Source organism: Lichenostomus cassidix, chromosome 7 (genome assembly GCF_008360975.1).
Source record: "Lichenostomus cassidix isolate B80296 chromosome 7, HeHo_3.0, whole genome shotgun sequence".
Lineage (NCBI taxonomy): Eukaryota > Metazoa > Chordata > Aves > Passeriformes > Meliphagidae > Lichenostomus > Lichenostomus cassidix.
The window spans coordinates 12,251,313-12,264,623 of record NC_139488.1 but is presented as its reverse complement, the minus strand read 5'-3'; the positions used below and the strand labels follow the sequence as shown (position 1 = coordinate 12,264,623).

Below are 13,311 nucleotides of genomic sequence, written 5' to 3'. Positions count from 1 at the left end.
TTTGTATTTACTTTTTCCATTTCCCATAATTTCCAATTAGCTATTTTTCTTTAAAGTATTTCTTAGTAATAAACTGCCATTATGCTTGTTTTAAAGGCCAGAAAAATGAGGTAAGGTACAATGCTTAAGAGAAACATTTTAAACGTGTTCACTACTTTTGACCACCTTCAGTTTCAAATCAAAATGCACATTGACTAATGCTAGAGGTTTGAATGGTCTGGATGCTGGTCCAAGTATTTGCTTGAAATTTATGAGGATCAGGCCCTAGGTAACCTGAAATGAATATCAATAACAATAGCATTCAATGTAAATGGAGATCCTTGATCATGTGGAGATAAGCAACCTTCCAGAATCCACAAAAGAAACATAGGCCCTCCAATTCTTTCTGATTTGTAGATCAATATATCACTATTGCAAGGACTTAACTTTTCTTACTACTCTGTAGGGGCCTGGGTAAAGTTGTGGAGTTTAGATCTGGATTACATAGGCTGAACTACACTAACCTCCTGTGGGTAATATTTCAGTCTGTAGGTAGCCAGCCTTTTATCTGCAGAGCCATTCTCTGAATGTTGAGTAAGACAGCGTGAGGAGCCAGTAGACTATAGTTACCCATGGGGAGGTGATGTTAGGAGTCTATGCAAATGGTTTTGGAAGGGTTTTCTGCATTAAATAATAGACTTCTCTCCCAGATTAATCTCCTATAACTAAGCATTTTCTTTTAAATATAAACGGCTCTGTGCCACTTTTAGAACACTTGGATTACTTTGTTAAATTATTAACCAGTTTTTATCATCGGTAGGAGAGTTTTTATAGAAATGAGAGCAGGATCTTACTCACTGGTTATTTTTAAAATGTGCAAATGTGAAGGCTTGTACTTGTGACAAGGCTCATGAGGCGTAACAGAGCTGTTGTACAGATTTTAAAAGAATTACAAAAATTAGAGATAGAAATCATTCTTTTTAGGCATACAACTCCATCCAGGTTTGGTCCTTACAGTGTATTTGATATTCTGCTTCTGAAATCAGGATGTTGAGGCTATTTAGAAGCTGGTAAGTTTTTATTATATTTCAGGATACAGCTAGTAGGCTGTGAATATTGAAGCAAGGGGGCAACTGGTATATTAATCTTAATTTACTGATAGTATTTTCTGCCTTGACAGAAGGCATGGGTTGGCAGTAGGCTGTATGTAATCTTCTTTTTCTTCTACTTTTTCTATCACTTGCAGTAGGGGCTGCAGGTAAACAAGCACTGTTTTGCTTGAAGGGCTGACAGGAGAGAGGTCCAGCTGCAGGGGTATAGCTAAGTGGATTACTGTCAACTAAGTATTTGGAAGTCCTTAGTCCCAAGTTCTCTGTGATTTACCTGGAGCATACCAACGTAACTGCTCTCCATAAATTCCATATCCTGGGCTAGTGAAGTGTGGTCAGGCATGAAGAAGTCTCTGTAATGATGTCTGCCAGATCCTGAGCAACTCTGCTTCTGGACAAGAAAGACAGGCTCTTCCAGAGCTATTGCTCCACCCTCTTTGGTAGGCAACTGAAAACAAAAAATGTCTGTTTAGCTCCAAACTGTAATGAAACATAATGCAAGAATATATCAAAATTCACCAGAAAATTTAATTACCTTTCTGCAGAGTACAACTTGTCTGTTGTAACTGAAAATATTTTGGTGAAGGGTGGTGTAACAAATGAGAATTGAGAGAACGTGGGTGTCTCTTCATCCAAGGCCCTACAGCATTACTTTTTCCAAATAAATTTAGAAGTTCCTGCTTTACATTTCACATGCCTGTTCCAGTTTTCATATTCAGCAGGTTAAACACAAAAGTATTTGCTGAAAAAGTGTGGATGTCATGAAGGTTGATCTGTGCAATCTCTGAGAACTTGCATTACATGGCCATTTTTAAATAGTGTCAGTGTGCCCAAAGTTAAAATTTAAATTCAATAACATCACTTTCAGTGTTGTATTACACTGTGTTGTATTTCCACTTTTTCTCTTTGCATTATGCAAAACCAGAATTTATTTTCAATGGAAAATTACTAAATTTGAAAATTGTTTATGGATATATGCTTTGTGCTGTTTATATAGCAAAATGCTCTTCTGACATTGGCAAGGCATATTCGGCAGATGGCTGAGGAGAGTCTAATCCTTTCCCTCCTGGCACAAGGAATGATAATTACTATGTGCCTTAAGCAAAGAGCCTTCTAGATATTCAGCTGCCTTTCCTATTGGGGCAGAAATATCTGCTGGAGGACGTAATGGAAAGATCTCCATGTAAATTCCTTTTCTTTACAGTAAAAATCAACAAAAAAAAAGGGAAAAAAAGTAAGAAATCTCTACTATCTCTAAATGTCACTTGGAAAAGTAACAGGCCTTGCTGGCAGCCTAATGCAGCTCACACCAAGGATTCATGCTGGGTGGAGCTTGAGTTTGGCAGGATAAGTGGGAAGAGATTACAACTGCTTTCATCAAAACAGAATCAGTTTTCAGGAGAGGCAGCAAAGGATATCTCTGTCTCCTCCTGACACAGCCATCTGAGACCTGTGGAAGATGTGGTAGGAGGGTTACTAGATGAGCATTTGGCACTTCTTGTCTCATTATTTGCAGTTTCATTGAATTGACAATGAAGCACCAGAGCAAAGGCGCCAGAAAAAGGTCAGAAAAAACCCTGTTTGCCTGACATGGGAAAATCACTCAATGAAACCCGAGACCTTTCACCATGAAGGTAACCCAGAGAGCTCAGGTCCTTCCAGTGCTGTTCAAATAGGGAAGGCACCCCTAGTGCTGATCCAAGGTCCTTGTTCGCAGCTGCCTCATTTCCAACAGCGACATGACAGGAAGCCAAGGGATGAGAAAGACAGAAGACAGCGCTTGCCCTAGCACCCGCTGAGACCTGGCTGTCCTTGTTCAACTGCTGCATTTACTGAGCCCTTATCTGCCCCTGCCCCACCACGCAGCATGGCAGGGAGTGGGAAAGGTGACCTGGCTGCAAGAGTGATTCTGCTGTGGGGCTGCTCCTGCCTGACCTGGCCAGCAGCAGGGAGCAGGGAAATTCAGAGAGATACTGACTAGCATCTTCACTGGCAATGAAATTTCCTCCAAAGAAGAGCATGAAGATGGCCGTGGGCCAAAGAAAGAGCTCAGTGCCTGACCCACGTACCTACCTGTGAGTGTGTGGTGGGAAGCCTTGTGGGCTGTTGGGAGGGAGACAGTCACCTAAGGGCCTCCTTTGTCTTTTTGTCTTTCCAGCAAAGGCCTTCAGACCCAAACCATGCAGGTCTTGTGTGTGCTGTTTAGCACTTTTCCCTGTGCATACTCAGAGTCTTTTACCCAGGAAGTTACTCTGCCAAGCTGATTCTGACAAAACAAGCTTCCCCAGCCCTGCCCAAGCCTGTTCTCCGAAGGCTGATGGCATTTGGCAACCCAGCATCTGGAGCTCTTCTGTGGCTAATAGGCCAGCTGAGAGAATCTGCCTGCTCACAGTTTGCGTGGGCTATACTGGCATGGTCTGGCTGGTGTGGTGGCATCAGCCAAAAGAAGTCCCTAAGGAAGATTGTTATTTATCCAATATCTGTGCTTTTTAGAAGTTAAATTTGTTACTTTCTGCTATTTACCATCTTAATACTCTAACATACCAGCTGCTAAATCTTCTGTGCTGACACTTTTCTCTTGCTCCTCAAGATCTCATTTCTGCTCACAGCAATACCTGGGTAAGCTCCTGGTCTGTGTCACTGCTTCTGGGGGCCCTGTAAGGTCTAGTGCCAGACCTGCACTGAGAGCAGCTGAGAGGCAAATGGGGCAGTCCAAGCTGTGGTCACAAGCTGGGGGACATGCTATCTGCACACCCCTGCTATGTGAGTACGTTATTTCCTCAGTGACCTAGTTTTATGAATAAAAAAGTCTTCTCTCTTCATAACTACAGTAACAAAGAATTTTATTAATGTTTGCCACTATAAAGAAAAGGTTACTGTGTCTTAATTTTACTAGGTTGCTTTAAAACCGATAAGATTTTATGGAAGCTGGGAGATGGCTTGTGATCAGCTGTCAGTTCTATGTGCACGCTTCTTCGAGAAATGAGTCTGTAGGGATGACTCAGGCTTGGCAACAAAAGATGTTCCCTCTGTAAAACAGTTACATCTGAAAATGTAAGGCTCTTTCTTCATTGCTGTCGGAGAAGGGAGGGGATGATAAGATTACTAGGATGATGATGAATATTTTAAATTTGAGCTCTCAGTTCAGCTGCATGACAGCTCATATCAGGCAGATAACATTTTCTACCCTGACTGGATAAGCACATTAGTGCTTCCAGTACAGATTCTAGTTCTGGCTCTACAGCTGGTTGCCTTTACACATTTGTCTGGGACCAAAAAGAGTTCCAGAAACCTGCATTTAAATGTCACTGGAAGCCTATTTGTATCTTATCTAAGCCCAGACTGAGGGCTGTTACCATATGCCCACATCTCTAAGGGCTGTTCTCACAATAGAAATAACTAAATTTACTTGAAAAGCAGAAAGAGAGAGGTTTCAAGTGTGGCAGCTCCCAGGAGGTAACCAGAGCTCTTTTACACTAGCCTGGGTGCTGTGCTGCAGTGTAGATTGAGAAAGTCAGGTTTAAAACAATTAGGCTCAAGAAAGCAAGGTCATTCTCTAGCTAGCATAAAACAGGCTGATGTTTTGAATTGAACTATTGAGAGGCCAAACTTCCTGAAACAGTAATAGAATTGCATGTGTTTCTTGTGATTGCATTAGCAAAATAATGCCAAAGAAATACTATCATTCTGATCACATTGGCTTTGAGCTAAGAATTTTGTTATTATTTTATTTCAGTGATGTTCCTTGTCCATATCCATTCAACCATTTTTAGTTCTCTCTTAGAGTTTGTGGGTGGTATAATGTTGTGACATACTGTTGTATTGCTTAAACAGAGCCAGAATCAATGGATGCTAAGGCTGTTTAAAAGCAGTTTTCTCTTCTACAAGAAAAGTCAATATATCTGTAAGCAAAATGAGCAAAAAGAAACATTTTGTGCTCAGCAGGATCTCTTTGTGGAGGTTTCACGGATTATTCAACTATGTTGGGGAGCACCATAAATTTTGGAATGGGGCTAAAATAATGTTTAAAAAACCCCCAAAACAGGCAGGAAAACACTGTCCAGTGGGAAGGGCCTTGAAGTGCCTTTGGCCAGCAGAGGTCAGACTGTCCTTTGGACTGTGTAGTTAATCTGCTTGGTACCTTTGGGCATGTTCCCCTGCTGTTTAATGCTTTAATCCACCAAGCTTTGCCAGCTGAAGCATATTTGTTTATTTATTTAAGAAATTCTTTTGCAATCCAAGCTCCACATGGAGTATCAGCACTTGAGAACAGTAATAAATTTAAGAATAATTCAAGTTTCTCTGAGTAAATACTTTATTTTCCAGCCCTATGATCCAAGTTTTGTGAGTTCATTTGATATGGGAATACTATTTGGTCTGAAACGCAATTTAGTCATCAGTAAGGTTTTTTTAATTTTTATTTTGATTCTTGTTTAGGTACTTGATGCTTGCAGTGCTTTGATTATCAGCAAACTGGGCCTTTTCATCTACAAGTAGGAGCAGCTAATTTTCTGGAGTTGTTTGGAGTAAGCAAATATTTTCTGCTGCAAGTTAATGCATTCCTATGGTTTTCTTAATATTTATGTGAAATTCTTTAACTATGATATTGTAGATGGTGCAACTAAACCTTAATTAATAGTCCATAGTTATGGGCTGCTTCTGGTGACTTCTCTCTTCGAGCAGTAGCTGCTGGCACCTGTGTGCACACAGACAAGAGTGCCATGCTCCTTGTGCTCATCTTCAGCAAGAAAGTGTTCTGGCATCATTATACATTGAAACCTTTGGTTTCTCAAGGCAAAAACCTTGGGAAAGGCAGCAACCTCCTTTATTTATGTGGTTTCTGGTGTCCACTTGTAAAAAATGGGATGAAGAGATTAGAAACTGAAAGGTGGTTAATGTTGGATCATTTCTTAGTCATAAGATAGGGATGGAATTTAAGAGAGAAAAGCAAATTAATTAATTCCTCATAAGAAGTGGTTTTATAAATAATAATAGAAAAAGCTAACATAATAAGCCTGTTCTTGGTAGTGTGGGGTATAGGAAAACTAGCACTTTTTCAGTCATGTATGCTACAAAGATACTCCATGCAGGATGAAATAGTGCTGCTTTAATTTCCAAGGATGTCTTAAAAAAACATGCTACATTTCCATAGTAACAACAAATAATAACGTGTGTTTAACTTGTGGTTAACTAGTGGGATAAGCAATTCCAGTAAGCCATGGGGAACATATGCTTATAGAGAAATAATAAGATCTTTGAAGGGTGACTAAGTGTGAGTTCATGTGGGTGAAACGAAAAATGAAAGCAGCGGGGTAAAGGACATAATTTCACATCCCCCAGGTGTGGGTTCTTGACATGACAATCCACATGGGAGGGTTGTGTATGGCTCCTGTGGGTGTGAGAGAGGAGTATCCCCTTTCATGGTTGTGAGGGCTTGGGTTTTTTTGTGCCTCAATGATTTGTCGCTGAGATTTTTGTTCAGAAAATTAGCAAGAAGCCTAAGGGGTGCCTACTACACTGGGGAAAGACTGTTTGGATCTTTTTTGCATTTGTACAAAGATGACAAAGCAGAAGTAAACCTCTGAAGTATTGCTGCATTATGGCACTGACAGTTCGAGTCTGGTAAAGTAGTAAAATATTGTCAGGTCATGATCCTTTCTGTGCTTTGGGATATGGAAAATTTACTTGAGCTTCCTTATGAAGCAAGAATCTGCTCAAGGAATTAATAGCAAGAATTATGTAAAACATTCACTGGGATCTGTGCATAATTTTGATGCAATGTTACAAAACTACTCTGTTGATGCACTCTTTGGCAGATGGGTCATGAGAATGACCAAATCTGTGACTAACCTCTTTAAGATTTGGGAATCCATGGATCCAGAATGACTGGTGGGGAGAAGTTGAAAGAAGACTTTCTTTGGTTGTATATAAAAACTTATGAGGAAATTAGTTTAGAATGTCTTTGGTGTGGGGATCATAACCCACCAATCTGTGATCCATGTCCATTATCCATTATTGCAAGTTATTTATGTGATAGAAAATATATTTTTGTAACTCAAATGTGTTGGGGACGCCCTAAGGCTTTAGTCCCACAATTTGATAATACTTTGCACTGATTTTTCTTAAAAACTCAGACCATCTCTCTAGAGAAATGATGGTTAAATGTTTTAGGCTCTCCAGGGGAATCAGTGCCAAAGCCTAGATACAATATCAAATAGGAATCTTTTAGGGTAGCGTGTTTCATGTCTGATTCATCCCTATGCCTAATTAGGGAAAGAGCAGGGAAACTGGTCCAATTTTATCTATGAAGAAAAGGCAGGATGCCTAATTTGATATCACAGTTTCTGGGTTTTTTTCTTCCTGTTTCGTAGAGCCGCATTTCTTGGAAACACCAGGATTTTCCTCATATGATGAAGGTTGCTGCTTCTCAGAATTTTGACCTACCTTTTACAGCTTAGTAGGACAGCAGTGATGACAGCAGCATCTGCACAGGTGTCTCTGTTGAATGCAAGACTGTGTACCTGAGCTGCAACTCAGCACCTGCCAATTATTGAAGGAAGAATATTTTTATTTATAGGTGAACATTGGAAAAGCAACTGTAACACCTTTTAATTCTTCATGACCATGCCCAGTGAACCATCTTCCAAGCAGTAGTAGCTATAGATAGTAAGTTCTTTTTCCCAGTGAGGTTTAGTAGCTCAAACGTGCGTTGTACTGGCATGGCCATATTCCTTCTGCATCTCAGGCTAATGCAAGCTTTACTCTTTGGGGCCTCTCTGTGCTGAAAGATATTTTCAACTTCAGTCTCATGAAATTTTCACCTATCACTTGGGCTTAGATGCTGTAAGCACTGAGAGCCTGGTCCTTTCTACCAGTAGAGGGAATGAGCTTTGAGTGCTAGTGTTGCCACAGGAACAAATGGGGGGCACAAGAACAAATGGGTTTCTGTTGGGCATGAATAAGTTTGGTCTGGGAAGGAGGAGGATTTACTTTGTGATTCTAGCCATGAGCTTCTGAAACTGCCTTCCAGTGGTAGAAGAAGGACACTTTTAAAGGCGATGTATGGAATGAACTGTGCAGTGGAATAACTGGGGATTGGACTTGATAACTCCATAAATTCCTTGCAGTCCTCTTCTCCCCTGTGCAAGTGTGTCAGGGAATGAGTGATGACATCATCCCTCCCCTTTCCAAAGCTGCACTGGAATAGCTGCAATCTTGCTTTTTTAGAGTCTACCACTTGGAAATGTTTGATCAGCTTTGGCAAGTGCTTGGGATGTGAACTCCATGAATTTATATTGAAGGATATATAAATCAAAGTATATATCTAAGTAAGATTTCCCCTGCCACCCCATCTTACTTTCTTGACACTATTTTTACATTTTACTTCACAAGAGTGAAACAAGCTAGCAAGGAGCAGGCTGCTGTCACAGCCAGAGTTAGAAGTGCTTGCTTATTAGAAGAGCAGCCTTTTTTTTTCTTTGCTGGTGGCATATGTTTTACTTGCTAAGTATATCTGTATTACAACAGTTGACAAATTTGTTCTAGGTAGCCTCATTGACCAGCATGTTTCTGCTGCTACTCTCTCTCTCATTAATAATTTGGACAATATGGGGAATGATTGCAGTTTTTTGTATAGTAATATTTCCATTGATGGCAGAATCCTCACTGCAGTGTCTTGTGTACAATTTCTTATATGCAGTTGCTTAAACACTGGTGAGGAATCCTACTAAACAGCTTGTAAATTCCTTTGGCTATGAAGGCTTAGTTAATTATACAGGAGGACACAGTGAATTAATTCTGAAATTAGTCTGGCACAATTTATCCAAAATAATTTCTCCTGCATCCAGAATTAAATGATTGACTTCAAGTTTCACCTGGATGCAATTTGAACTGCAATTAATAAACTCTCTGATCCATTTGCTATTAGCAGCACAGCCGTGTTCCCTTTCCATCCTTGCTGAACACTGGTAAGATATGTTCTTTTTATCATTTTAATTTCTTCACTTAACATTAGTATTTCACAGTGTTAAGGGGAGGGGGCTGGCAAGTATATCCTAGTTACTGGATGTATTCCACCCTGGAGTGCTAGAACATACACTACTTGCAAAAGAGTTCATTTGTGCATTACCACTGTGTGCAGGGTATTAATGAAGATGTCCACACAGATCTCAGTAAATGAGTGACAGTTCTGAGGGAAAAGTGGCATTTTTTACTGTATTTTATTCTACAGTATTACTGTGTTTAAAATAGTGTTATGCCCAATATTGTGCATAGCTCCACTATTGTACATAGAGGGGAAAATTTGTTTTAGGGCTCCGTTGAACAACAAAGTAACAGGAGAAAGCTCTTCCTCTACAGTGTATGAGGTTGAAATAAAGATGGAAAAGTGAAGACTAATGGAAACTCAGTTCTGTTAGATCTACAGTTTGGAAAGTGATGCCTGCTTCTGAAGAAGCTAGTCAATGCTCTGTTGCCTGAATCTGTCTCACTTATTTGTCACATTACTGTATCACGTAATGGTTCCCTGTCCCCCTTTTCAGTTGCTGAAAAGTATTTAAAGAGGCTAAAATAAACAGAATAAATGAAAAGTACTGATTTTTCTGATTAAATGCTGTGGGGCTGCTGCATTGTTAGATGGTGGGATGTGTAGCAAGAGATGGTCATATAATTAAAAAAAATTCTAACAGCAATATTCTCTTTCACGCTACTTACTGAGGAGCTCTTTAAGAATAGCTGAACATGGAGAATTGGTGAGTATTCAAACATGAATGATTAAAACCAGTTATGCTAGTGCAATGCATTGTTCGTTGCAATTACCAGGTTTCTTCTCAGTCTAAATTATCCATAGTTACACTGCGTATGATACAAAGTAAGGAAATATGGGTGGCATGACGTTTCAGTACAGCTTTGTCTTCGCTGTTAACCCCCTGTTGAGAAATAGAGAATGGCTACCACCCTCTTTTGCATGCAGATTACAGGTTGTGTGCATCAGTTATGTGCCAGTTAATGAGGTTCTATTGTTAAAAGTTCCCTGTGTAATTACCACTTTTTAGACTTGTAGCATGTTTGGTACCCCTCCCTCTGTTAGATTTCTTCCGTTATTTACAGCATTGGCTGGGTTATTTGCTACTGCAAATAAAAAGGAAATTTCTCTTAACAGGGGTCTGTCATTTTGCCATGTGTGTGCACCACAGAGCACAGCAGGACCCTGGCCTACAGCTGAGCTTGCTGGTGCTGCAGTAATGTGAGTAAATCAGAGTCAGACTTGACTGCTGCCCTTCCTTGGGAGCAGAGTTCAGCCATGGCTGCTCCTGCTGTGCTGTTTGTGCTGCCTGCACCCTGTGGCTTTCATACCCTTCATTGCCCAGGGTCAGTCTGGAACTGCCCTACTGGAATCACCTGTTATTACCAAAGTGACAGACTGTGCTAGTGCTTTACTCTTCTGTAATGATCATCACTGTTGTAAATTTGATAGCCAGTGTTCTTGTGGCATCCTTGCAAAGACTTTTTCATAAATCAGTCACCCATGTTTGCGTGTCCTGAACTCATCTCCTTCATATTCCATCTGCAACAGAAATATTCCTCTTTCTGTTAAAATGAAAACCAGTTTTTCTCTGTGGGGAATATCCAGGAATATCCCACTTGCTTATTTGTTACAGGACTTGTTATGTGGATTTTTGGAATAAATGTTAGATACGAGACTGCTGATGAAACACAGAAATTATCTTTGTTTTCTAGTAAGACACTGTCTTATTGTGCTCACTCAAAAAGATGGATGTTATTTATGCTTTGTAAGGAGCACATTCTTTAAAACTATATTTTACATAGAGATTTTCCCAGGACAAGAATACGGTGATATGCTGCCTTTTTTAAGTGACATCAGAAAAGGCATTTAATTGTGTTGGAAGGTTGTTATCTTTATGGCTGGGTTAACAGAGTCTGGAGTAGCATCTCCCAGCTGAGAATCAATATGAACAGTCAAAAATATAATCAGCAGTTTTACATCTGAAGCCTTTTTTATTTGAATTGTAGCATTATGAAATTTCATCCCATGTGCTCACTGACCCCCACCCTGATAAAGGAGTAAGGAACTGGAAAGCTCTAGGTGATCATCTGAAGTTGTGATGTAAAGTGTATTTATCACCCTGACTGAAAGTATGTGTATACCTTGCATGGTACACATTTGCTCCCCAGCCAGCCTTGAAACTCAGGCTGTCAGCTGTTTCCTGTGTGCTTCTGACTTAGATGTTTCAATTTCTTTCACTGGATACAGATGCTACAATAATCCATGCTTCTGGGATTTTTTCTTTCAGACATCTGCAGCGCAATCTATCTGGGATTATTTCATAGTGTCTTTCAAAGTTGAAAACAAGTTTAAAAAAAAAAAAAAGCAGGTGTCATTCATAGTAGGACACTTAATCTTGAGCTCATTATGCTCTGTGAACTGCATATGACCATCTGAAGGTTTCTAGCAGGTTTATGAGGCACAGCTTGAGCTACCGGCCCACCAGGGCTTTGGAGAGCAGGCATGTCTGCTTTAAATGGTTATTCAGGTGATTATTTCTCCTGCAGGCTTGGACACAAGGTAAAAGAACTTCAGAAAATCTTTGCCCTAGACCACCTTTGCACAAAAAGGTAATCATTATTTTCTGCCCTCAAAATGTGGCCAGCAAATTCAGGACCTAGTAGTTTCAGAGAGCAGGTGTTTCAGCATTCATATCTAGTGATGAGGAACAGCTGGGCTGGGTGGGCTGCATAGAAAATGTCTGGAAATGTGAGCTTTAAGGAAGACCATTTTGTGCAGAAAACCAGTATAGCTTTCTCATTCGACCTAGACAACAGTGAAATCCTAAGGCACATTTTATGTTCTTTTTCACCCCCAGCCATACCATGGATCTCTCTCTTCTATGTGTTTGTCTGCTGTTACACACCTTGATTTTGAGTTTCCACAAGCGGCATCTATTTAACCAGCATGAGAATTCAGAATTAATTTTTTTAAAAAGTAATCATGCTACTGTTATAAAGTAGTCTGCATGGTAATGATCTGTAAAGCTGCTTATACTTTTTAAATTAACAACGATAATGAATTCAGGCTGGAATGTAGAGAAAATTACGTGAAACAGAAAACTTCCTATTTTCTGGAAATCCATGTGGTATGCAGACTCAGAAGGTATAAGCTGACAGAAAAAAAGCAATATCCAGACAAACAAAGGAGAAACATCTTTATTTCCTCCGCAGCAAGACTTGCACAAAAATAAAGCATATCTGTTCTTGGGTATTAGAAGTCTGCTGGGCAAAATGTTTGCTAAGAACTCCATATCTAAGCTTGTCTCTGAGCTCAGGTTTTCTGACTCCTGAAGTCAGAATGAATACAAAGCAGCAGATTCATCTTCTCGTATCTCTTTGAAGTTATTTTTATCTGTGTAACTATTCTTCATATTGGTGGTTCACCCCAGGCATGCTGGACTGGAAGTATGAGAGATACTGTTCGCTGCACCGGAATGCACCACTACTTGTGTTTGCAGCCCAGGCTGTCTGCAGAGAGGATTTACACCAGGTCAGAGTCTGACCATGCACCTCGCTGCAGTCCTTCTCTTGGTTTATTGTACACACACCCATTTTCTTTGTCAATATATGTACACTTTTTGGGTAAAATTTGGTTCTCTCCTCCACCTCCCCCCCCTTCACTGCAGGGGTTAGCTGCAGTAAAGATGAACAGGTCCCAGGGACCAAAGAGAAGGCCGGGGGGATGCAAGGAACAGAGCTGTTAGCTGGAGGCGTTGGGAGGGAGGAGAGGGGGAGCCTGAACCTCCGCACAGCACTTGGAGCAGGCACTGCTCCTGCATCCCTCTGCAGTAGCTGGGGACTGCCAGCCCTGAAATGGCTCAACTTGCAGAGCTGCCCGGGGCGCCAAGACCGGCCTGCTGCTGTTCTCAGGAGAACGAGCTGCCCCTGCTGCTGTTCAGTGTCTCTGGAGACTCTTCCGAACTTTGCTCAGGGCTCACGGATTTCAAAGGAATTTCACTCTGCGTGGAAGTTCATTAAAATAATTCCTAAGCCCAGCTGGTCGCAGCTGTGCCCGAGTCAGGGGAGGTCCGTGCGCTACGCCGCGGACAGTCCCGCACCCCAGCTGCGCTCCCGCCCGTTCGGCCGTGCCCGGGGGCCGCGCCCCGCCGCACCGAGACACCCCGGCCCGGGAGCAGCTCCGCGCGCAGCTGCCGCC

General features: G+C 41.1%; 1 long non-coding RNA gene across 1 annotated transcript; it reads left to right on the top strand.

Moving 5' to 3' along the window:
* Window positions 1-2,300: 2,300 nt before the first annotated feature.
* LOC146434560 (uncharacterized) lies at window positions 2,301-12,819 on the top strand. Its single transcript, XR_014853441.1, has 4 exons — window positions 2,301-9,838; window positions 10,249-10,332; window positions 11,661-11,723; window positions 11,972-12,819. It is a non-coding gene; the product is annotated as an uncharacterized LOC146434560 (long non-coding RNA).
* Window positions 12,820-13,311: the final 492 nt, after the last annotated feature.